This window comes from Hyperolius riggenbachi, chromosome 11 (assembly GCF_040937935.1).
Source record: "Hyperolius riggenbachi isolate aHypRig1 chromosome 11, aHypRig1.pri, whole genome shotgun sequence".
NCBI classification, from domain to species: domain Eukaryota; kingdom Metazoa; phylum Chordata; class Amphibia; order Anura; family Hyperoliidae; genus Hyperolius; species Hyperolius riggenbachi.
The window spans coordinates 212,256,471-212,280,661 of record NC_090656.1 but is presented as its reverse complement, the minus strand read 5'-3'; the positions used below and the strand labels follow the sequence as shown (position 1 = coordinate 212,280,661).

General features: G+C 45.5%; 1 protein-coding gene across 1 annotated transcript in view; it reads right to left on the bottom strand.

The window, feature by feature from the left end:
- MICAL2 (microtubule associated monooxygenase, calponin and LIM domain containing 2) overlaps nt 1-23,117 on the bottom strand; it is a 367,727-nt gene extending 344,610 nt beyond the window's left edge. The window contains exon 1 of the mRNA XM_068261193.1: nt 23,023-23,117. The gene's annotated coding sequence lies outside the window, so the exon portion shown is untranslated. The remainder of the gene's footprint in view (nt 1-23,022) is intronic.
- Between the last annotated feature and the right edge of the window lie 1,074 nt (nt 23,118-24,191).

Below are 24,191 nucleotides of genomic sequence, written 5' to 3'. Positions count from 1 at the left end.
TATGAGAGAGTTCACATCTGAGCGGTTCGTTTCAGATCCGTTCAGAAAAGCGGTGCTTGGGCCATTTTTGAGGCGATTTGCCTCAATGGAAGGTATAGGAAAAATGCAAAATGCTCACAAAATCGCTTTGTGCAGCAATTGCGTAAGCGTTTTTAAGAATAAATACATTCTATTATTTTCCGGATCCAAGAGTTCACTTCCTGACTGGTATCAGGAAGTGAGAAAACAGAATCGCTCTGCAAAAGCGTTTACAAAAATGCTCACCAAAACTCACAGAAACACGCCCAACGCAAACACAACCGTGATCGGAACAAAATGTGAACGAGGCCTAAAAGCGCTTGTGCAATGATTCCCTATGAGAGTGTTCACACCTGAGGGGTTCGATTCCGATCCGCTCACCAAAGCGCTGCTTGTAACATTTTTGGGGTGATTTCCCTATAATGGCAGGTATAAGGAAATCTCAAAACGCTTGAAAAAGCGCTTTGTATAGCGATTTCCCCAGTGTTGTTAGGGCTCGTTCACACTGCAGGCGTTTTCAGAGTTTTTTTTACACGCAAGTGATTTTTAAAATCGCCCAGCAAACGATTGTGAATGTCTATGAGAAGGTTTATATTAGCGTGGGTCGTGCGCTGTCCGTTTAGTAAAGCGGTGCCAGGACCATTTTTGAGGCGATTCCGCCTCAATGGAAAGTATAGGAGAAACTCAAAACGCTCCCAAAATCGCTTTGTGTAGCCATTGCGTTCACGTTTTGAAGAATAAATACATTGTATTTTTTCTTTTCCAGATCAAAGAGTTCACTTCTTGACTTGCGTCAGGGAGAGAATTACAAAACCGCTCGAAAAAAAAATGCTTAGAAAACCGCTAAGCACAAAAACGAATCACCCACTCAAGCGCCAGGAATCGGAAAAAAAAAAGACGCCTCAAAAACAGCCCAATGCGGACGGACACGCGAGCCAAAGGTAATGTGAACAAGGCCTTAAAGAGAACCTGCGGTGGTTTTGAAAAATCCTATTAGGACACAGAGGCAAGTGCTGTATACAGTGAGCAGCCACTGTGTCCTTACAGACTGTCTCCAGGCTCCCCCCGGGCTCTGCTGTCCCCCATAAAAAAACGCAACAGGCTAGCGACACGCAGATTGTCGCTAGCCGGCTGTTTACCTAAGGCTGTCAGTCACTGCTAGTCAGGGCCGGGCTGAGGCAGAGGCTGGAGAGGCTCCAGCCTCAGGGCGCAGTGTAGGAGGGGGCGCACAATTCATTCAGTTGTCATTCCCAATTGAGTTTGAAGCAGAAAGAAATAGGAAAAGGGGATACATGGCAGTGACTGCAAGTCAGATAACTAGAGATTAAGGTATTAAGGAGGTTGGGGGCCCTGGGGCGCCTCTTAGTCTAGTAGCAATCAGTGTGTGACGGCTGGGGGGGAGGGATGGAGGGGCGCACTTTGGTGTCTCAGCCTTGGGTGCTGAAGGACCTTGTCCCAGCTCTGCTGCCAGTCTCCCGCCTTCTGTATAGCGCGGCTCCCCGCCTGCGTCCCTTCACTCCCCGCCTCTGTAAGCCAATTGGAGGAAGCTTACGGAGGCGGGGAGGAAAGGGTCACAGACGGAGAGCCGCGCTATAGAGGCTGGAGAGCGGCGGTGACTAACAGCCTTCAGGTAAACAGCCGGCTAGCGACAATCTGTGTGTCACTAGCCTGGCATTTTTTTTACAATCAGTCAGAAAAATCTATTGCAATTCTTAAATTGAACAGATATTTAAAAATTGTATGGTGTGTGGCCACCTTAAGACTACGTTCACAGTGCTCAGTTACGTTGCACCATAACGGAGCTTTTCTAACTTTTCTAACTGAGAATAACGCACAGAAATGAAAACTCAATGCGACGTTCACAGTTTATGCGGTGCGATGCGCGTCAACAGGGTACGTAAAAATAATGCGTTTATGCAAATAATGCATTGACACGTTTAATGTTAGTCTATGGTAACGCTTGCATGTTAGAATTTTTTGTGCTGTGTCGCACTACATCAGTTGCATAACGCACGTGTAAAAATGTGTGTGAACTGCAACTGAGATTGGAGATAGACTTTAATGCAAGTTCGAATAACGCGATCAGTTAAGGCAGCCATACACTGGTCGATGTGCCATCAGATCGACCAGCTGACAGATCCCTATCTGATCGAATCTGATCAGATAGGGATCGTATGGCTGCCTTTACTGCAAACAGATTGTGAATCGATTTCAGCCTGAAACCGATCACAATCTGCTGAGCTGCTCCTGCCGCCTGTCCTCCCCCCGCGCATACATTACCTGACGCTGGCTCCCGGGCATCTTCTCCACGCTGCACCGCTCTGTTCTTGCTCCATCTCGGTGCTTCCTGTGTCACTCCGTGACCAGGAAGTTCAAATAGAGCGCCCTCTATTTGAACTTCCTGGGTCACTGCAGTGACACAGGAAGCGCCGGGATGGAGCGGGTGCAGCGCTGAGAAGATACGGAGAAGACGCCCGGGAGCCCGCATCAGGTAATGTATTTTTCATCGGATCGGCCGCCGCTAGCGACGCGCACTTTACCCGCGGGCGATCGAGGGTAATTTCCCGCACGGCGCGATCGACGGACCGATCCGATTTCGGGAGGAAATCGGATCGTCGGCGGCGTTTACCGCGAACGATTGGCAGCAGATTCGATCCCAGGATCGAATCTGCTGTCGAAACGGCCGGGAATCGGGCCAGTGTATGGCCACCTTTACTGTAAACAACCCCATAGAATTGTATAGGCAGTTAAGGTGGCCGTTATAGATTTGCAGCAGATTTGACCATCAGATAGATTTATTTCAGATGCCTGTGAAGTCGAATCTGACAGGAATCTATCTGATGTGTGCCACACACTAGGAACATATTTCCAATTTCAGAATGAAATCCATTGGAAATCGATCTAAATGCATTATTGGACCATTAGATCCAAAGCAAATCAATAGGCCATCGATCTCCGGCCAGCAGCAGATAAACCTAGATCTTCCATCCTGTCAGATAGATCAAATCGATCGAAATTGGCCGTAAATGTAAAGGTGGCCATACACTCGTTAGGTTAGCAGCAGATAGATCATCAGATAGATTTCTGATCTTTCTGATGTGTTTAGGAACATTTTTTACTAGGAACAGATTTCCAATAGATTTCAGTTTGAAATCTATTGAAAATTCATCTGATGGCATTTTTTGCCATCAGATTTCCATTAGGGCCAATGCAAAATGATAAGCAATCTCAACAGATCAATCTAGATTTTTCACCCTGCCAGATCGATTGAATTTGATTGAAATCGGCCGCAAATCGATCGATTTGGGAATTTGAATCGATTGATCGATTGATGGCTGAAATCGACCAGTGTATGGGCCCCTTAAGGCCTAAGTTCACAGTGGTAAGTTGCATAATGCATGTGTTGATATGTATGTGAACTGCAATAAAGACTGGACATAGACTTTAATACAAAGCCTGCATGCAGCGTAGAATAAAGCGGTCTGTTACTGTGAACAGGCCCATACAATAACATGCAGAATTATTCTGCAACGCAACTGACCACTGTGAACAGGGCCAAAAGCTACATTCACAGCAGTGCAGTGTGCAAAACAGCGGCTCTGTACAGCAATGCATCACCAATGCGTTGGTCACAGTGCCGCAGGTGCACTTTAACAGAGTGTGGCATCTGGCATGGTAACACCCTGCAGGCAGTGCATTACCGCAAAACGTGCGCATTAACAGTAACAGTGAAACATTCTTTTCATTGACTGTATGCTTCACAGTACTCGGCGTAATGGGCGGGGAAATGCCGGGCCGTTGCATTCCAGGGAAGGCAACACAAACAGTCACTGTGAACGTGGAGTTAGGGTTGGTGCACACCAAGAGCAAGGCTAATGTATTTGAATGGGATGGAGCACACCAGAGCGATGTGATTTTCTCGCAAACGCGGGTCCTGCAGCATTTCTGAGGCGATTCAGCTTCAATGTTAAGTATAGGAAAGTGGAAAAACGCTCTGAAAAGCGCTAGATCAGATCAGAGTTTTTGTTACAGAAGCTGTTCAGTTACAGCTCTACTGTAAAAAAATATAAAAAACACTACACCAAAACGTTCCAGTAATCACTAGGCATGCTTAGAAAATAATAAGGCACATGCTTAGAATCGCCTAGAAAAATCACTTTAAAAAGCGCTGAGCGTTTTGCGATTAGACTAGCGCTTTTTGGTGTGCACTGGCACTAAGGATTGGCTCACATTACAATGCAGAAAGGACATGTTTTCCCGTTTTGCCAATTTGCAGTGGATCGCAAAAACTCTCGACGGATGCTCAGCTATTAATACAATCCGTTTACGCTATCGGTAGTCAGTCCGCAACGCACAAATCCGACCTCAATTTTTCACGATCTGTACGCTAAATCACGCAGCTGTGGGCTTTCTTTGGTGTGCGTTGTGCAATTTGCAGGTAAGGTAAGTCAATGGAAACGCATAAAAATCACATTTGTTTTGTGGGAATCGCAACCGATTTTGAAGCTAATTAGAAGCATTCTTATGTAAATTAACTTTATTGGTATGAACGGTGAAATCGCACCCTGACAAATCGCATACAAAAAGTGCACAAAAAAGTAAAATCGCAGAGGGGGGATCAAGGGATAAAATCGAAACGTTGCAAAATGCAGAATTGGAAATACGGAAAAATACATGCAGATATCGCATGGATAGTCACTTGTCTTGTCCATGCAAAAATCACACACATTTTCCTGCACACGACTCTTTTGCACATGCTGCATATTTCTACGCTTTTTTCCCTAGCAGATGATTATTTTCAATGGAAAACCGCATGCAATGTGCAATATTTTGAAATAAAAAAATAAAAAAAAAAAAATTTTCCCCACATGCAAAATTGTACTCCACTGTAAACCATCCCATTGACTAACATTGGCAGGCCCGGATTAACACAGGAGCCTATAGGCACTCTAGACTTCACCCCCATAAACTCACAAACACCCGCCGAACCTCACTGCAAGTGCACTGGCTGCCCCAGCTGTGACTTCTCCCTTACCCGACATAGGCAGCTACTGGTGCCCCTTAGTATTAGGTAGCCAGAGCTATTTTCAGTATTAAGAAGCTAGAGGTGCCCCCAAGTATTAGGAAGCTAGAGGTGCCCACGAAGGGAGATCTGGTCAGTGGAATGCCGAGACCCAGATGAAGTAGCCTCTCATTTACACTCTGCTTGAGACTCTTCATAGGTAAGACAAGAGGGAGGCGCTCAGGGAGGGAAGTGAGTCACCTTTCCAAAATCAACGCCTGTAGGCACGTGCCTACAGTGCCTTCGGGCCTGGAACCCACTGCAAAACGTTATCGCTAATCGCAAGCGCTAGCATTTTGTATGAGCAGTTTGTCAGCGGTTTCATGAGTGTTTTACAAAGTGTATCAATTTGCCAGCGATTGTGTAGCGATTAGCATTTTAAAGTCTGATTGGTCCTTTCAATTAATTTTAATTTTGTTACAGTGTGTGGTAAGGTTAAGCCTCTAGCAAAATCGCTCCATGCAGGTTTTAATGAGCGATAAGCCAGCGTTTATATACTTTACTTTGAAGCGCTAACGCTCCTAAAATGCTGCATGTCCTGCGTTTGCGATTTGAGGAATCGCAAACGCTCCAGTGGAAGTTGCCCCATCCATTAACATTAGCTGAGCGTTTTGGCAAAACGCTAGCGTTTTGAATTGCTCTAGAAATGCTCACAAAACCGCTCTTGTGAGTTCCAGCCCTTATGGTAAATCCGGCCCTGAACATTGGTTTTCAGTTGAGATACGATTTTGCATGTGGAGGGAAAAAAGTGCAATTTTATACATGTGGTCCCAGCCTTAGGCTACATTCACAGTGCTCAGTTACTTTGCATCATAACAGAGCTTTTTTTAAAGGAGAAAATCGCACAGCAATGAAAAGTCAATGCGACGTTCACAGTGCATGCGGTGCGATGCAAGTGAACAGGATACGTAAAAATAACGCAGATCCTGCTCTTCATTTATGCAAATATATGCGTTGGCGTACTTAATGTTAGTCTATGGTAACGCTTGCATGTTTGAATTTTTGTGTTGCGTCGCGCTACGTTATAGGCAGTGTACATGCTCACATCTGTTTTTAAAAATGCGGGGCTTTATACTCTCAAATGTGTGACACAAACGGCGCACATTTATGATGCAATTTGGATTGTTATGCCTCTGTTACATCGCATGCCACCGCAACCACATTACTTGCTATTTTGTGTTGCTACACAACGCAGATAAAACACATTGGCACTCTAGTGATGTATGCGCAGATTGACCAAGAGACAAATCTCTCTCTGATGCAATCTGATCGGAGAGAGATCTGTCGGCTACCCATACACAACGGGACGATTCCCAATCAATTCCAGCTTGAAAACTCTCGTCAATCGGTCTTGTGACACTGCAGACGCCGCCTAGAGGCTGGCCCCTAGTGTAAATGTGCCCGCCCAGTGTCTGTGCACTGTAAAGCTCACCTGCTCCAACTGTACTGACTCCCAGGCTCATCTGCTATCTCCTCTGAGTGATGCCAGCGACGCCACCACATGGTGATGCACGCAGCAGGTGGTGCGCACACGCGCCTTGCGGTGCTCGAGGAAAGCAGCGGACGACACAGGAAGTCAATGCGACTGGAGCAGGTGAGATTTACAATGCACAGGCACTGAAGGGGGAGGGAGGGCAAATTTACATTTGGGAGGAGAGCGGCTGGGGGACTGACATTCATTGGTCTTCACGATATCGCTAGCCATTACCGCCATGCACCCGATTGACCACAGCATACCACGTTTTTCTGATTTCAGTTTTCACTGGATGCTGGCAATACAAGCAGAAAAACGCAGAAAAAAATGCAGCATGCAGGACTTTTTTTAGGGCATGCGCTTCCAAGTTTTGACATGATTAAAAAAAAGTTCTGCATGCTGCGTTCTTTCTGCGTTTTTCTTCTTGTGTTGCTAGCATCCAGTGAAAATCGGAATCGCAAATCAGAATTGTAAATTGGATTTGCAGTTTACAGGGGGCCTTAATCGCATCAAAAATTGAAATTGCGTGTAAAATCGCATCAAAATCGGAATCATATGTAGTGAAAAAGAGCCCTAATGCTGCTTTTGCACTTGCGGTGATCCACTTCAAAAAGCGGATCGCAAACATTGTGGCGATCATAACAGCACCGCGATTTACATGTTTTTATTGAAAACGCAAACTGCAGACGCACTAAAATTGCATGGCAAACACAAAACACATACAAAAACGCATCGAAATATTTAAGGCTGGGAACACACTAGGCGGTGCGTGAAAGGCTGCGTTTTGCTACATATACATTTGTGCCTTGTTTTGTCATAATGAAGTGTGTTTTGAGTGCGCACATATGATTCGCAAGTGTGTTTTTGTACGTTTTGTATGCGTTTCTGGCACATTTTTGGAACGTGGCCAGTATAAAAACACATTTTCGATGTCCTCTCTGGCTCATCACTAGGCAGTCAACAGGAAGCGGAAATACATCATCAAAGTTGTTTTTTATATAAAAATGCATAAAAAAGCAATAAAAATGCAATAAAACACTATACCTCTGCGTCACGACTCACCATTGACATACATGATGTGCTTTTTAGAGGCGTTTTGGAGAAATATGCAGCAAGTTCAGCGTTTTCAAAAACTCACATTGCAGAATGCAAATAAATGTTTTTTTAAGTGGCCCATTGACTTACATTATACGCTTTATCGCTTTTAGGGGCGGAACACACTAGGCAGAAACGCTAGCATTGCGTAAACCGCTAGCGTTTCTGCCTAGTGTGTTCCGCCCCTAAAAGCACACTGTGCAGAAAACGCACACAGCTGGGGTAATTAGCAGTCCAGAGGCTGAGTAATCCTGGCAGCTGTGAGGGAGGGGAGGCGGCCGGCTGGGGTTGTCTGGAGTGCAGACTGCAGCACCTGTATATCCAGTATACATTTAATTGGCATAGTATTTTTATATGTAGTTTTTATACGTTCGCCTCACATGAGTCGGCACATGACACGGTCACGCTTAAAGCCCCGCCCCAGGCACATAGGTTTTCCCAGATCTGTGTAGGAGCTGCATAGTTGCAGAGCTTGTTTTGTTTTTATTTGTCTATAAAGTGCTTGATTAGCTAATAGTGAAATTAATATCTGGTCAGGAGGCCAGCAAATACCAGCCACTTCCTGTACCACACACACCGTAAGCTACAGCAAAGCTACCAAATTTTGGAACCATGAAAAAGACACGCCCCTGCCACGCCTTAAACCATGCCCAATTTTACATGCAGCACGCCTCCTTCCCTCCTCTATAAAGTTCCTTGATGTCTAGTGCCCCCCCCCCCCCTTTTATATAGCTCCCTGGTTTTTATTTGTACTCCCTTTCTCCCTCACAGAGTGATCCCTATTGTCTAGTGGCCCCCTTCCTTCTTTATACAGTTCCCTGTCTAGTAATGCTCCCACCTTCCCTCTTAGGGCTGGAAACCACTAGAGCGATTTTTTGAGCATTTAGGGAGCGATTCAAAACGCTAGCAATTTCCCTAAATGCTCAGCTAATGTTAATGGATGGGCCAAATTCCACAGGAGAGATTGCGATTACCAAAATTGCAAAACGCAGGACATGCAGCATTCTTAGCATTCAGCGTTAGCGTTTCTGCAATGTAAAGTATATAAACGCTGGCGTAATCGCTCATCAAAACCTACACAGAGCGATTTTGCTAGCGGTTTTAAATTACTGCACACTGTAAAAAAATAAAAATTAATTGAAAGGACCAATCAGAATTAAAAACGCTAATTGCTACACAATCACTGGCAAAACGCTTAAACTTTTTAAAATCGATACCAAAAATCGCCAGAAAGCACTCATTAAAAACGCTAGCGATTGCAATTAGCGATAGTGTTTTGTAATGGGTTCCAGGCCTTACAGTGATTCCTAGTGTCTAGTGGCCCTCTTCCTTCCCCCATACAATGATTCCTGGTGTCTAATGGTCTTCCCTACCTCTCTCATACAATGATCCCTGGTGTCTAGTGTCCTCCTCCCACCACCATACAGTGATCTATGGTGTTCAGTGGTTAGCCCCTCCCCTGTATGGCTTCTCTGGTGGTCTAGTGGTCCCCCTTTCACTCACCAATAAAACTTCCCTGGTGTCTAGTGTTTCCCCCTCCCTCCCCAATATAGCTTCCCTGGTGTCTAAGGACTGCCTGTCCTCTGCTGCCCCAGTATATGCAGGCTATCGGCACAGTGGCACCCTTGCTTATCTCACCTCCTCCAGGCTCCGATGATGTGTATCCATCCACTGTAGCTCACCGCTCGCTCTACTGCCTGGTTCTTCTCCTACATGTCGTGTGATTACATGTGATGGGAGAAGATCGAGATGGGCAGTAGAGTGAGCGGTGAGCCCAGGATGCGGGCCAAGCTGGGACTTAAAGTGGACCCAAATTAAAAATATAAGATTTCAGAAATAAAATCTATTTTCTAAATTATAATGATAAATAGCAGCCTTTTTTCAGCTGCATGATAACATATAAAATATTTTACATTTATTGGAGAAACCCCTTCCCTTCTTTCATATTGCCGGGATTTTTGTCCGGCAAACTGGTGGAGGAGATAGAAAACAAAACACAGGCTGCTACTGATGATGTCACAGGGGAGGTGATCTCTGCTTGTGTGAGATTCCACATAAACACCCCTGTCAGGAAGGGTAGCTGACAACACACCCATGATCTAAAACCTCCTACTAAGCTCAGAAGTAATGGCTGCCACCTGTATAACCCTAGTTATGAAAAGAGAAGGGTGAAAAGCAGGCACTGAAATGCTCATAGGCTTAACCTCTTGAGCGGTATGGACGAGCTCAGCTCGTCCATCACCGCCGGAGGCTGCCGCTCAGGCCCTGCTGGGCCGATTTTCTTCAAATAAAGTGCAGCACACGCAGCCGGCACTTTGACAGCCGCGTGTGCTGCCTGATCGCCGCCGCTCTGCGGCGATCCGCCGCGAGCAGCGGCGAAAGAGGGTCCCCCCAGCCGCCTGAGCCCAGCGTAGCCGGAACAAAAAGTTCCGGCCAGCGCTAAGGGCTGGATCGGAGGCGGCTGACGTCAGGACGTCGGCTGACGTCCATGACGTCACTCCGCTCGTCGCTATGGCGACGATCTAAGCAAAACAAGGAAGGCCGCTCATTGCGGCCTTGTTTATTCTGGGCGCCGGAGGCGATCGGAAGAACGCCTCCGGAGCGCCCTCTAGTGGGCTTTCATGCAGCCAACTTTCAGTTGGCTGCATGAAATAGTTTTTTTTTTATTAAAAAAAAACCCTCCCGCAGCCTCCCTGGCGATCTCAATAGAACGCCGGGGAGGTTAAAGAGGATCTGTAACATCAAAAGATCCCCTGGGGGGTACTCACCTCGGGTGGGGGAAGCCTCCGGATCCTAATGAGGCTTCCCACGCCGTCCTCTGTCCCACGGGGGTCTTGCTGCAACCCTCCGTACAGCAGTGACGTCATTATTTACCTTCCCGGCTCCTGTGCAGGCGCTGTGACGGCTGTCGGCTCCGAACTACACGGAAATACCCGATCGCCGTCGGGTCTGCTCTACTGCGGAGGCGCAAGTTTCCGGCGCCTGCGCAGTAGAGCGGACCCGACTGAGATCGGGTATTTCCGTGTAGTTCGGAGCGGAAAGCAGCCACAGCGCCCCCGCTGGAGCCTGCAAAGGTAAATATTGAACTGACAGTCGGCTCTGTCGCCGGCTGTTCGGAGGGCTGCAGCGAGACCCCTGTGGGACAGAGGACGGCGTGGGAAGCCTCATTAGGATCCGGAGGCTTCCCCCACCCGAGGTGAGTACCCCCCAGGGGATGTTTTTGAGGTTACAGAGTCTCTTTAAAGCAGAATTCCCCAAACCTGTCCTCAAGGCCCACCAACGGTACATGTTTTGCAGAAAACCACAAAAATGCACAGGTGGGGTAATTAGTGTCTCAGCAGAGCTGATGAACTACCTTTGTGGATTTCCACAAAACATGCACTGTTGGTAGGCCTTAAAAACAGGGTTAACACTGGCTTAAAGGAGTGTTTATCTAAATTTTACTAAATATTTTGAATTAAAAAAAAAATGTTGGTTTGGGTCCGCTTTAAAGAGACACTGAAGCGAAAAAAAAATATGATATAGTGAATTGGTTGTGTACTATGAATAATTACTAGAAGATTAGCAGCAAAGAAAATATTCTCATACTTTTATTTTCAGGTATATAGTGTTTATTCTAATATTGCATCATTCTCTAATATGTGCAAATTACACAACACTCAGCATTCAAAATGATTCTTTCAGAGCAGTCTGTGAAGTAATGACCTCTCCTCTAGCAGAGGAAAAGTAAACAGTCCAGGAACAGTTGAGATAATATAAGTCAGATAACAGACCTCTCCACGACTAACCGAGAGCTTAATGGCTTGTTTGCATAGAGATAACAACTGGAGTTTCTCAACTCTTCCTGTACTGGAAACAATTACACTGATGTATCTGATCTTAATGTGTTATTTCTTAGCTGTGCTACACATACAAATCATAATATCATCATTTTTTTTCGCTTCAGTGTCTCTTTAAGGGGGATGAAGTGGGCTTGGGACAGAGACGTTGGTTAGATGATATGGCTACAGCCTTCACAGATTCCGCCTGTGCCCTGCCCCCTTGCAATGTAACAGTGGGGGATGATGCAATCCAGGCAGCCCCACCCACAAAGTCCAAAACTCAGTACTTCTGGTCAAAGGTCACTTATTACTAGGCTAAAGCCCACAATTTTTGATTGGCTAATAATTGGCCAATTTTACCTTCTTCATGTAGTATAAGTGTAGTTTGAGTGGCAACAGATTTTGAATATTTGTGTCAAAGTACCCAGGCTTAGAGGATGTCCTGAAGCAGGCCAGGAAGTTGTGTGGGCATTTCAGGCGCTCTTACACGGCCATGGCACGCTTTGCGGACATTCAGCGGAGAAACAACTTGCCGGTGAGACGCTTGATATGCGATAGCCCGACTCGCTGGAATTCGACCCTGCTCATGTTCTCTCGCCTGCTAGAACAGGAGAAAGCCGTCACCCAGTACCTGTACAACTACAGTAGAAGGACACAATCTGGGAAGATGGGGATGTTGTGGCCCAACAACTGGACACTGATGCGAAATGCATGCAGGATCATGCGGCCGTTTGAGGAGGTGACCAACCTGGTGAGTCGCGCTGAAGGCACCATCAGCAACTTGATCCCCTGCGCTTACTTCCTGGAGCGTGCCGTGCGTAGAGTGGTGGATCAAGCTGTGGAGGAGCGTGAAGAAAAACAGTTACGGCAGGAGGAGTCGTGGGAGCAATTTTCATCCGAACCAGATGTTTCCTCAACACCTGCGGCAGCCCAGAGGGGGGAGGAGGAGGAAGAAGAGGAGTCGTGTGGGGAAGAAGAGGAGTCAGACTCGGATGATGAGGAAGGTGTTTCTGTGGAGGAGGAAGAGGCGGCGGCAGAAGAACAACCGCAGCATCCGTCACAGGGGGCTTCTGCTGCTCCACGTTCCCGTGGTATTGTTCGTGGCTGGGGGGAGGAAGAGGACTTACGTAACGTCACTCAGGAAGAGCAAGAGGAGATGGATAGTATGTCTGGATCTGACTTTGTGCAGATGGCCTCTTTCATGTTGTTTAGCCTTTTGAGGGACCCCCGTATCAAAACACTCAATGGCCTGTACTGGGTGGCCACGCTACTAGACCCTCGGTACAGGCACAAAGTGGCGGACCTGTTACCAACTCAACAGAAGGCGGAACAAGCTAGTAATGATGCTTTATAATGCGTTTAAGGGTGATGTGACAGCACAACGCAATAAAGGTATCACTGCCAGTAATCCTCCTTGTGGTGAACATTACGGAAAGTCGTGCGCAATCGCCAACGACTTGCGAAATGGTCCAGCCCATTACTGTCAGTCCTGTGTAGAATAAAGCAACTTACCTTTCCTTTTGCTCTCTTCCACTAAAAGCAAAAGCTCCTCACCCACATCCTGTGTCAGGTCAGATAGGAATTTCACACGTGGCCGCCCTCCAAGGCAGAGCCATTTGGTGCACAGCTCATTCCCCAAAGGAACTAGCTCCAGCCAGTAAGATAAGAGATTCCCTCCAAAATCATACAATCAAACAAAGAGAACTTTTATGTATTTGTAATTCAAAATAGTCATGTCACAGAAAGACAATAATTACATTTTCGGATACCCATAAAGCAGTTATATCATTCACCTGAATTACAATTTTCTAACTGTAAGGAATCAGTAGAGAAACGGCTTTATCTGGCCTGCGTAGAGTGAATGCGATAGAATAGGCATGTGTAGCCTCGTTTAATACAGGGTCGCAGGCCGCTTTTGAATATAGCCTCGGATTTGCGAAGCGCCACTCTGGGGCAGAGTCACACAGATTATTAATAATTGGTACATTTTCTGCTCTGAGTCTGGGGGTGGCAACCTTGCTGCCAGGAGATAACCCTGCCTTAAACACACCTACTTTCCAGGTAGTGACAGCCCAAAACTCAGGTCCTATAAAAGTGGGGCGGGACCAAACCCGCCCAGTTCTCCAAATTCCATTGACCAGGAAAGTCCATGCTGGCGTTCAAGGAGAACCGACGCCTGCTGTGTTCAAGGACTCTTAACATTAATGCCTACTTTTAAACTGGACTCTGTTTCTTCATTCTCCAAATGGACTGCAGCCATAACCAAGTAAGAACTTTCTAATTTTACCCCTTTATTTTTAAGCTTTGTGATATATGTTAATTGGTGTATATAACTGTATGTAATGCATTTTTGTTATTAAACGTTTAAAAATCGTTTAGCGGTTATGACCTGTTGCTGAACATACACAATCGTACCTATTCTCCTGAAATCGCTACCCTGTGTTTAACAGAAGTGTGCCTTTATAACCCGTATGCGAGAACATGGCCCAGATATAACGATCTAACCCCGGTTCCTGCATACTGCTAAGGGTTAATAGAGCGTTCTCGAAGTCCTAGTATAATTACAGTAGCGGGCTGTGTATCCCGCTTGGTGGCAGATCTTTGAATTGTATGTGTGAGGTGAGTCCTTTGGCGTCTGAACGCTCCCTCCGCGAGTCAGTTCATCAAATTGCGAAGTCAAGTTACCCTTCGTGATGAGCAAAATGACCGTGTGAGAGGATTTCTGACGCTGATGGATTGACCCCATCCGCAGACCGGCCTTGCGGTCTGTGACACTCCTCCTCCCATGTCCACGCAGGCAAGGACAGGACGCTCCAGCGATCTCATGGTGATGTCGGACATGCGGACATTCTTTAGTCCAACGCCTCGCCGTAGCCCTTCCGAATCCACCCTCCAACAACGCCTGGACCTGGCCTTAACTGTAGACACTGCGAGCAGCGACGATGGACCCTTGGACTACTGGGTGTGCAGGCTTGACCTGTGGCCAGAGCTGTCCCAATTTGCCATACAACTTCTCTCTTGCCCTGCCGCAAGTGTCCTGTCAGAAAGGATCTTCAGTGCAGCTGGAGGCATTGTCACTGAGAAGAGAAGTCGCCTAAGTCACAAAAGTGATCAGTACCTCACCTTTATCAAAATGAATGAGGCATGGATCCCGGGTTGGCTACTGCCTGCCCCAAGACTAAGTCAGTCCCCATACACAGCATCTCTGCCTGCAGGCCGCTTGCCTTCTCCGTCACCACCAACAGGGTCCAGGACTCCAGGCGGATTCCTGAATTTTTAAGGCCGCTGCTAGCAGCGGCCGCCGCTATACTAATTTTTCTGGTGCATGTACATGCCTCGTGATCATTACCTTGCCGCGGTGAAGGGGCTTGCGTATCACAATGAAGCAATGACCGCCGGCTATATGAGTGTCTCTGGTGGGGGTGGCACACCAAAGATAATAAGGTCGTTGCTTCATTGTGGTCAGACCAAATTTGATCAGCTGGACAGTCACTGTTGTTCTATCATTGAGCTACCACAGCCCGGCGACCATATGGGCTGGAAAACCGACACGGCCTGCACTTTGGCCATGTTGTGCACTAGTCCAGCACGGCCGTCACTACGCAAACAGCTGTTTGCGGTGTGTTACACAGTGAGTTTGGTGTGTCAGTGTGAAGCAGTACTCCAATTACACTCCCTGATTGATGTATACACATGCAAGATGTTTTAAAGCACTTTAGGCCTGCAATTTAGCATTCAGGCCTCTTGCACACTGCAAGTGATTCAGATTCCGCTTTTTAATCAGTTTTTACATCCGATTCAGATTCCGATTTGCAGTTTGCTCCCTGCACACTGCAAATCGGAATCTGAATCGGATGTAAAAACTGATTAAAAAGCGGAATCTGAGTCGGAATCACTTGCAGTGTGCAAGAGGCCTCAATGTGATTTCTGCCATTAAAACGCTGCTTTGCATCAAATCCAGATTTTTCCCTCGGACTTTTGCCATGTATCCCACTCCGCCACCTGGGGGTCCAGGTGTTAGACCCCTTGAAACATTGTTTCCATTACTTTTCTGGCCAGCATAAGTTTTTCTAGAATTCAAAGTTCGCCTCCCCATTGAAGTCTATTGCGGTTCGCGAAAGTTTGCCCGAACCGAACCTTCCGCGAAAGTTCGCGAGTGGGGTTCGCGAACCGAAAATCGGAGGTTCGAGCCATCTCTAAAAGCAGGCTTACTTAGGCTACAAAAAGATTTCCAAAGCCTTGAACATCTCACAGAGCCAGGGCCGGATTTCCGCACAGGCCACCTAGGCCGGTTCCTAGGGCGGAAACCAGCCGACAGGAGAGCTGGGGCGGCTGTCGCACACTGTACACAAGGCTGCAGATCAGCTGTCCCCTGTCTCTGCTACGAACTGCACGGAGGAAAGCGCCCCTCCCCTCCTTTCCTCTCCACTCTGACACTGAGGGAGGAGGGGCTGAGCAGAGAAGCCAAGCCGCGAGATTCAGATTCAGGAAGAAGACGGGCGGCTACTCTCAGCACAGCATACAGGTATCTGTGCATGGTGGCAGCGCTAGCTGTGAGAGGGAAGGGAGTAGAGATGGGAAGTTCGGATCTTTTCAATGATCCAGATGATTCGAATCGGATCATTGAAAAGATCCGGATCTTTGATCCGAATCTCGGATCATTTTACTGCAGAAGCATTCCGGGGTGAAATGAATAGCAGGACAGGAGAAGGGGAGGGGGGTGGACTCACAGAGAAGGGGAGAAGATGGTCAGAGGGCAGGGAGTGGACAGAGGAGGGACGAGCAGAGAGCAGAAATGTTTGCTTGCACCCAATACCCACATGCTGCAATCATATGCTTTACATACATTTCACCTATATGCTCATCTGTGTACTTTGAATGCAAACTTCGCACAGTGAAAGAAAGCATTCCCAGAAGTAAAGTGCAACTGTTTATTGCCCTGCAATCACAGTGCCTGCAAAGTTACTGAGCTGTGCTGAGCTGAGCCACAAGCTTCCAATGTGTTCACTGCACAACTGCGGAACAGACAGCCTATAATGAATGAGCAGCACGTTATAGTCAGTATGTGTGCTCTACACATATCTGGCAGTGGCACCCATGTCCCCTCTCTCTCATCTACCTGTCTCCCTGCAAGGCTGGCTCCCATCCAATAGAGCGATCCATCTCTGCTCTCTGCTTCCAGAACCCCGCTGCCCGCTGAGAGGGGGCGTGTCGCTCCTGGCCCCGCCCCTTTTGCGGTCCGAATCACTCATTTTGATGATTCGGATGATTCGACTCACAAACTAGATTCGGATCAAAGATCCGAATCGTTCATGATCCGGACAACACTAGAAGGGAGGGAGTCGAAGTGTCTGCAGGACACTAGACTAGAATCACGATGTGCCTGCCTGATTCTGGGGAATGAGTGACCAGCTGGGATCCCTCTCTCTCCCCCTCCTTCTTCCTTCCCAGGAGTCTGACTAAAAACAGGGCTGCCTGGTGGTCCCCTCTGTCCTGTAGCCTGGCTTCCATCTCTTCTCTCCATACCACCGTCATTCCTTTTATCATTTGTTTCCCTTCTCCTCCCCCCACAGTCATTTGTCTTTCCATTGCCCTAGCACAGCTATCCACACTTGCTCCTTTTTTTATTGCACTTTTAGTCTTCTGAGATCACTGGTTCACCCTATTTTTTAAAGGATATTGGAGGTTAATTCATGACATGTTAGTGCGCTAAGCCACATGGGTTAAACCGGTGAGCGTACGCAATCAGCGTAGCGAGCGCTCTTGGCTGCTTCTTTGAAGTACAGTGCGATGGTGTGTAGCACCACCGTCATACTTTACTAACGCAGCTGCTGTTACATTTAATGTAGCAGCGGCCGCACTAGTAAAGTATGACGGTGGTGCTACAAACCATCGCACTGTACTTCAAAGAAGCAGCCAAGAGCGCTCGCTACGCTGATTGCGTACGCTCACCGGTTTAACCCATGTGGCTTAGTGCACTAACATGTCATGAATCAACCTAATTTGATCTATGTTTGAGCACCAGCACTTTCTCCCTGCAGCTACGTTATATGGTTAATAGCACTTTTGAAAGTTGACTACAAATGTATTACACTTGTTTTTATCTAATTGAACCTGCCTGATTAGTTTGTACCGCTCTTAGTACTTATGGGTCGTTGTTAAGGTGCGTACACACCTGCGACTGATGTCACTTGTCCGGGATAAAGATCCAATCCCCTTGGGTGACAATGCTGGACTGTACAGATGTGTCTCAGCTGTGTGAGGCCCAGTGCACACCAAAACCACTAGTAGATCGTCAAAACGCTAGCGGTTTTGGGTGCACACCGAGCGGATTTTGTATGTGATCCGCCGGCCGCATCCGCATCAGCATCCGCGTGGCTAATGTATCTCTATGGGCTGGTGCACACCGGCGGTTTGAGGTTTTAAGCATACCGCAAGCGTGCAGCAGGAGGCACGTTTGCGGCTTGCTAAAAACCTCAAACCGCCGGTGTGCACCATCCCATAGAGATACATTAGCCATGCGAATTTTCAAGCGGATGCAGCCGGCGGATCCACCCAGTGTGCACTGGGCCTAACTGACAAGGCATTCTGTTGTCATGCTGGGAGGGAGAGGGACGTCACGCTGCAGGTGGGGAAGTGGCATACATATAATCCTACCATAGTCGTAGTCTAATGTCCTACATTATTATTATTATGTATTTATATAGCACTGGCATCTCCTGCAGCACATTACAGAGTGCATAGTCATGTCACTGACTGTCCTCAGAGGAGCTCACAATCTAATCCTACCATAGTCAGTCTAATGACCTACCATATTATTATTATGTATTTATATAGCACTGACATCTTCTGCAGCACATTACAGAGTACATAGTCATGTCACTGACTGTCCTCAGAGGAGCTCACACTCTAATCCTACCATAGTCATAGTCTAATATCCTACCATATTATTATTATGTATTTATATAGCACTGACATCTCCTGCAGCACATTACAGAGTACATAGTCATGTCACTGACTGTCCTCAGAGGAGCTCACAATCTAATCCTACCATAGTCATAGTCTAATGTCCTACCATATTATTATTATTATTATGTATTTATATAGCACTGTCATCTCCTGCAGCACATTACAGAGTACATAGTCATGTCACTGATTGTCCTCAGAGGAGCTCACACTCTAATCCTACCATAGTCATAGTCTAATGTCCTACCGTATTATTATTATTATGTATTTATATAGCACTGACATCTCCTGCAGCACATTACAGAGTACATAGTCATGTCACTGACTGTCCCCAGAGGAGCTCACACTCTAATCCTACCATAGTCATAGCCTAATGTCCTACCATATTATTATTATGTATTTATATAGCACTGACATCTCCTGCAGCACATTACAGAGTACATAGTCATGTCACTGACTGTCCCCAGAGGAGCTCACACTCTAATCCTACCATAGTCATAGTCTAATGTCCTACCATATTATTATGTGTTTATATAGCACTGACATCTCCTGCAGCACATTACAGAGTACATAGTCCTGTCACTGACTGTCCTCAGAGGAGCTCACACTCTAATCCTACCATAGTCATAGTCTAATGTCCTACCGTATTATTATTATGTATTTATATAGCACTGACATCTCCTGCAGCACATTACAGAGTACATAGTCATGTCACTGACTGTCCCCAGAGGAGCTCACACTCTAATCCTACCATAGTCATAGTCTAATGTCCTACCATATTATTATTATGTATTTATATAGCACTGACATCTCCTGCAGCACATTACAGAGTACATAATCATGTCACTGACTGTCCTCAGAGGAGCTCACAATCTAATCCTACCATAGTCATAGTCTAATGTCCTACCATATTATTATTATGTATTTATATAGCACTGACATCTTCTGCAGCACTGTACAGAGTACATAGTCATGTCACTGACTGTCCTCAGAGGAGCTCACAATCTAATCCCACCATAGTCATAGTCTAATATCCTACCATATTATTATTATGTATTTATATAGCACTGACATCTCCTGCAGCACATTACAGAGTACATAGTCATGTCACTGACTGTCCTCAGAGGAGCTCACAATCTAATCCTACCATAGTCATAGTCTAATGTCCTACTATATTATTATTATGTATTTATATAGCACTGACATCTTCTGCAGCACTGTACAGAGTACATAGTCATGTCACTGACTGTCCTCAGAGGAGCTCACAATCTAATCCTACCATAGTCATAGTCTAATATCCTACCATATTATTATTATGTATTTATATAGCACTGACATCTCCTGCAGCACATTACAGAGTACATAGTCATGTCACTAACTGTCCTCAGAGGAGCTCACAATCTAATCCTACCATAGTCATAGTCTAATGTCCTACTATATTATTATTATGTATTTATATAGCACTGACATCTTCTGCAGCACTGTACAGAGTACATAGTCATGTCACTGACTGTCCTCAGAGGAGCTCACAATCTAATCCTACCATAGTCCTAGTCTAATGTCCCACCATATTATTTTTATGTATTTATATAGCACTGACATCTTCTGCAGCACTGTACAGAGTACATAGTCATGTCACTGACTGTCCCCAGAGGAGCTCACAATCTAATCCTACCATAGTCATAGTCTAATGTCCTACCATATTATTATTATGTATTTATATAGCACTGACATCTTCTGCAGCACTGTACAGAGTACATAGTCATGTCACTGACTGTCCCCAGAAGAGCTCACAATCTAATCCTACCATAGTCATAGTCTAATGACCTACATTATTATTATTATGTATTTATATAGTGCTAACATCTTCTGCAGCACTTTAAAGGACCGCTATCGTGAAAAAAGTAGGCAGTTAATATCTGACTGAACAACAGGTTTATGGCCAGTCCATCTCCTCATGGGGGATTCTCAGCGTTTTCTATGTTTTCAACAGCATTTCCTGAACAGCAGTTGCAAAGTGTAACTGACAAAATAGTGTGCAAGTGAGTAGGGAGGTTGGCTGGTAGATTACTATTTTGACAGTTAAACTGCTGTTCAGGAAATACTGTTGAAAGCAAAGAAAACCCTGAGAATCCTCCATGTGGAGATGGACTGGCCCAAAACCGGTCAGATTGTAAATGCCTACTTTTTTCACGATAGTGGTCCTTTAATCACCTTAGTATTGTGATCAGCAAAGGTCCCCATACACACACATTACATTTCTAATTGGATTCCCTGCAGATTCGTTCACTCTGATCAAATCAAATGGAAATCAATTCCTTTATATTTCATTGATTTTGACCAAAAATGTATCTAAAGTATCAATCAAACAGGACGGCTGGGTCAATTGGGGGTGGAGCAGGAGTGGTAGATGATTGATAGGCCATAGCTTTGCGTTATATCAAACAGTGCAACGTTGGGGTTCGATCAGTTTTCAATAGATAACCTGCTGGAATCTATTAAAAATGAATGTGCTGTGTGTGGTAGGAATCAATTCCTTCTGAACAGATTCCTTTCAGAAAGGGGCCGATCGCTTTGGAAAATTGGGTAGAAATCTATAATTGTATGGCCAGCTGCATTTTAACCTGATACTCAATTTTAATCCTTTTCCCATAATGCTATTCTCAAATTCTTAGCCTCAACCTAAATTGCCAAAAGCCCTATTTTTTAATCTTTCCTAAGCCCTTTTTTTTTTTTTTTTTTTGTAAGTACTTAAACCTAATAACCTGATCTATTAGTATTTCTAACCTCCCCCCCTTTTCTATGACCGATAACCCTATCCTAACCACGTTGTTGTCATGGGGCGGCTGGAGGTAATGGGCCTAGGGCGGTAAAAAGTACAAATCCGGCCCTGCACAGAGCACTGTTCAAGTGTTCATTCAGAAACGGAAGGAGTATGGCACAACTATAAACCTACCAAGACAAGGCCGTCCACTTAAACTCACAGGCCGAACAAGGAGAGCGCTGATCAGAAATGCAGTCAAGAGGCCCATGGTGACTCTGGATGAGCTGAAGAGATCTACAGCACAGGTGGGGGAATCTGTCCATAGGACAACAACTATTAGTTGTGCAGTGCGCAAAGTTGGCCTTTATGGAAGAGTGGCAAGAAGAAAGCCATTGTTAACAGAAAAGCATAAGAAGTCCCATTTGCAGTTTGCCACAAGCCATGTGGGGGACACTGCAAACACGTGGAAGAAGGTGCTCTGGTCAGATGAGACCAAAATGGAACTTTTTGGCCAAAATGCAAAACGCTATGTGTGGCGGAAAACTAACACTGCACATCACTCTGAACACACCATCCCCACTGTCACATATGGTGGTGGCAGCATCATGCTCTGGGGGTGCTTCTCTTCAGCAGGGACAGGGAAGCTGGTCAGAGTTGATGGGAACTGGGAAGACGGATGGAGCCAAATACAGGGCAATCTTGGAAGAAAACCTCTTGGAGACTGCAAAAGACTTGAGACTGCGGCGGAGGTTCACCTTCCAGCAGGACAACGACCCTAAACATAAAGCCAGGGCAACAATGGAATGGTTTAAAACAAAACATATCCATGTGTTAGAATGGCCCAGTCAAAGTCCAGATTTAAATCCAATCGGGAATCTGTGGCAAGATCTGAAAACTGCTGTTCACAAACGCTGTCCATCTAATCTGACTGAGCTGAAGGTGTTTTGCAAAGAAGAATGGGCAAGGATTTCAGTCTCTAGATGTGCAAAGCTGGTAGAGACATACCCTAAAAGACTGGCAGCTGTAATTGCAGCAAAAGGTGGTTCTACAAAGTATTGACTCAGGGGGCCGAATAATTATGCACACCCCACTTTGCAGTTATTAACTTGTAAAAAATGTTTGGAATCATGATGATTTTCGTTCCACTTCTCACATGTACACCACTTTGTATTGGTCTTTCACATGGAATTCCAATAAAATTGATTCATGTTTGTGGCAGTAATGTGACAAAATGTGGAAAACTTCAAGGGGGCCAAATACTTTTGCAAGCCACTGTGTGTATGTGTGTGTATATATATATACACACATATATATATATATATATATATATATATATATATATATATATATATATATATATATATATATATATATATATATATATATTCTGTCATCATAAGAATCTAGGACCGGAGGTGATCCATCTTGTGAACTGCTAACGATAAGTCAATAAGTAAAGGGTCTTTATTTCCATGCCATAGTAATTACAGGTGTTATCATCCAGCCAATTACTTAAATGGGCACTACAGTGAAAAACAGTAAAATTTAAAATATGTGAAAACATATACAAATAAAAAGTACATTTTTTCCAGCGTAAAATGAGCCATAAATTACTATTCTCCTATGTTGCTGTCACTTACAGTAGGTTGTAGAAATCTGACAGAAGTGACAGGTTTGTCCCTTTAATGGTATTGTGTTTATTTTTACGGTTTTCAGACACAAGTCACATCACATCTGAGGCGGGAGGTGAGAACACACAAAGAGAGGAGGCCTTCATATTCATGATAATGATATGACATCACAGAGCAGGTTAGTCACTTACCTCCACTGATACACTGGCTAGGCCTGCAAAGGTTTGCTTCAATCCCTGCAGATCCTGGTTCCTGTCATACCCTGATTTGTATACTATAACATTTTACTGTCACAACTGACATGCATAACCGACAGTTAGGCGCTAGTATGGTTGAGGCGACCCGGCATGAAACCTCATAGGAGACACTTCTCCAATCACAGCACCCTCTACAATTAGAAGCGTTCTAATTGGCTGAATAGTGAGGGCCTAGTTATTATTACAACCTATCCATAACTTAACAGTTGTAGAAGGTGTGGTCATTGGAGAAGTGTTGAAACAGAAATCAAGTTAGCAGAATTTCCCTACGAGGGCTAGTGCACACCAAGAGCGCTTCTGAGTGCTTTTAAAAACGCTTTTGAATGGGATGGAGCACAGCAGAGCAATGAGCTTTCTTCCCCAAATGCAAACGCGGGTCCTGCAGCATTTTTGCTGATTTCTGAGGAGATTTAGCCTCAATGTTAAGTATAGTAAGTGGAAAGTCGTTCTGAAAAGCGCAAGATCAGAGCGATTTTCCAAGCGTTTTTGTTACAGAAGCTGTTCAGTTACAACTGTACTGTAACAAAAAATAAAAGAATGCTACACCAAAACACTCCATCGCTAGGCATGCTTAGAAAATCGCTAGGCTTATGCCTAGAATCGCCTTAAAAAATCACTTCAACAAGCGCTAAGCGTTTGCTTTTACGCTTAGCGCTTTTTGGTGTGCACTGGCCCTAAGGGTTTCCTATGGGTTCACCTGAACAAGGTTGAACATGGATTGTGAGCTTTGAAGCATTCTGAATAGCCTATCGGTGAACAACACTAGAATGCCTGGCATTGCATAATGACTATCAGGGCCTCTGCACACACAGGAATTATAAACATGCCAGGCATTCTATTCTTCATTACAGATGGGCATTGTCAAAGTGTTTCAGGATTCCTTGCACAGATTTGGCAGCATTTTGAGACCTTTTTTTTACCACTTCTATGCATTCCTATGGACCTTCCCACTGATCTGAAATGTGGAGGGGCTGGAACCCACTAAGGCATTTTTGGCAGCATTTTTGAATCACAGACAATCACTGGCAATTCCAAAAAACGCTTTGCCAATATATTTAAAAAGTGGGGATCCCACTAGTGCGATTGTGATTAGTGTTAAAGAG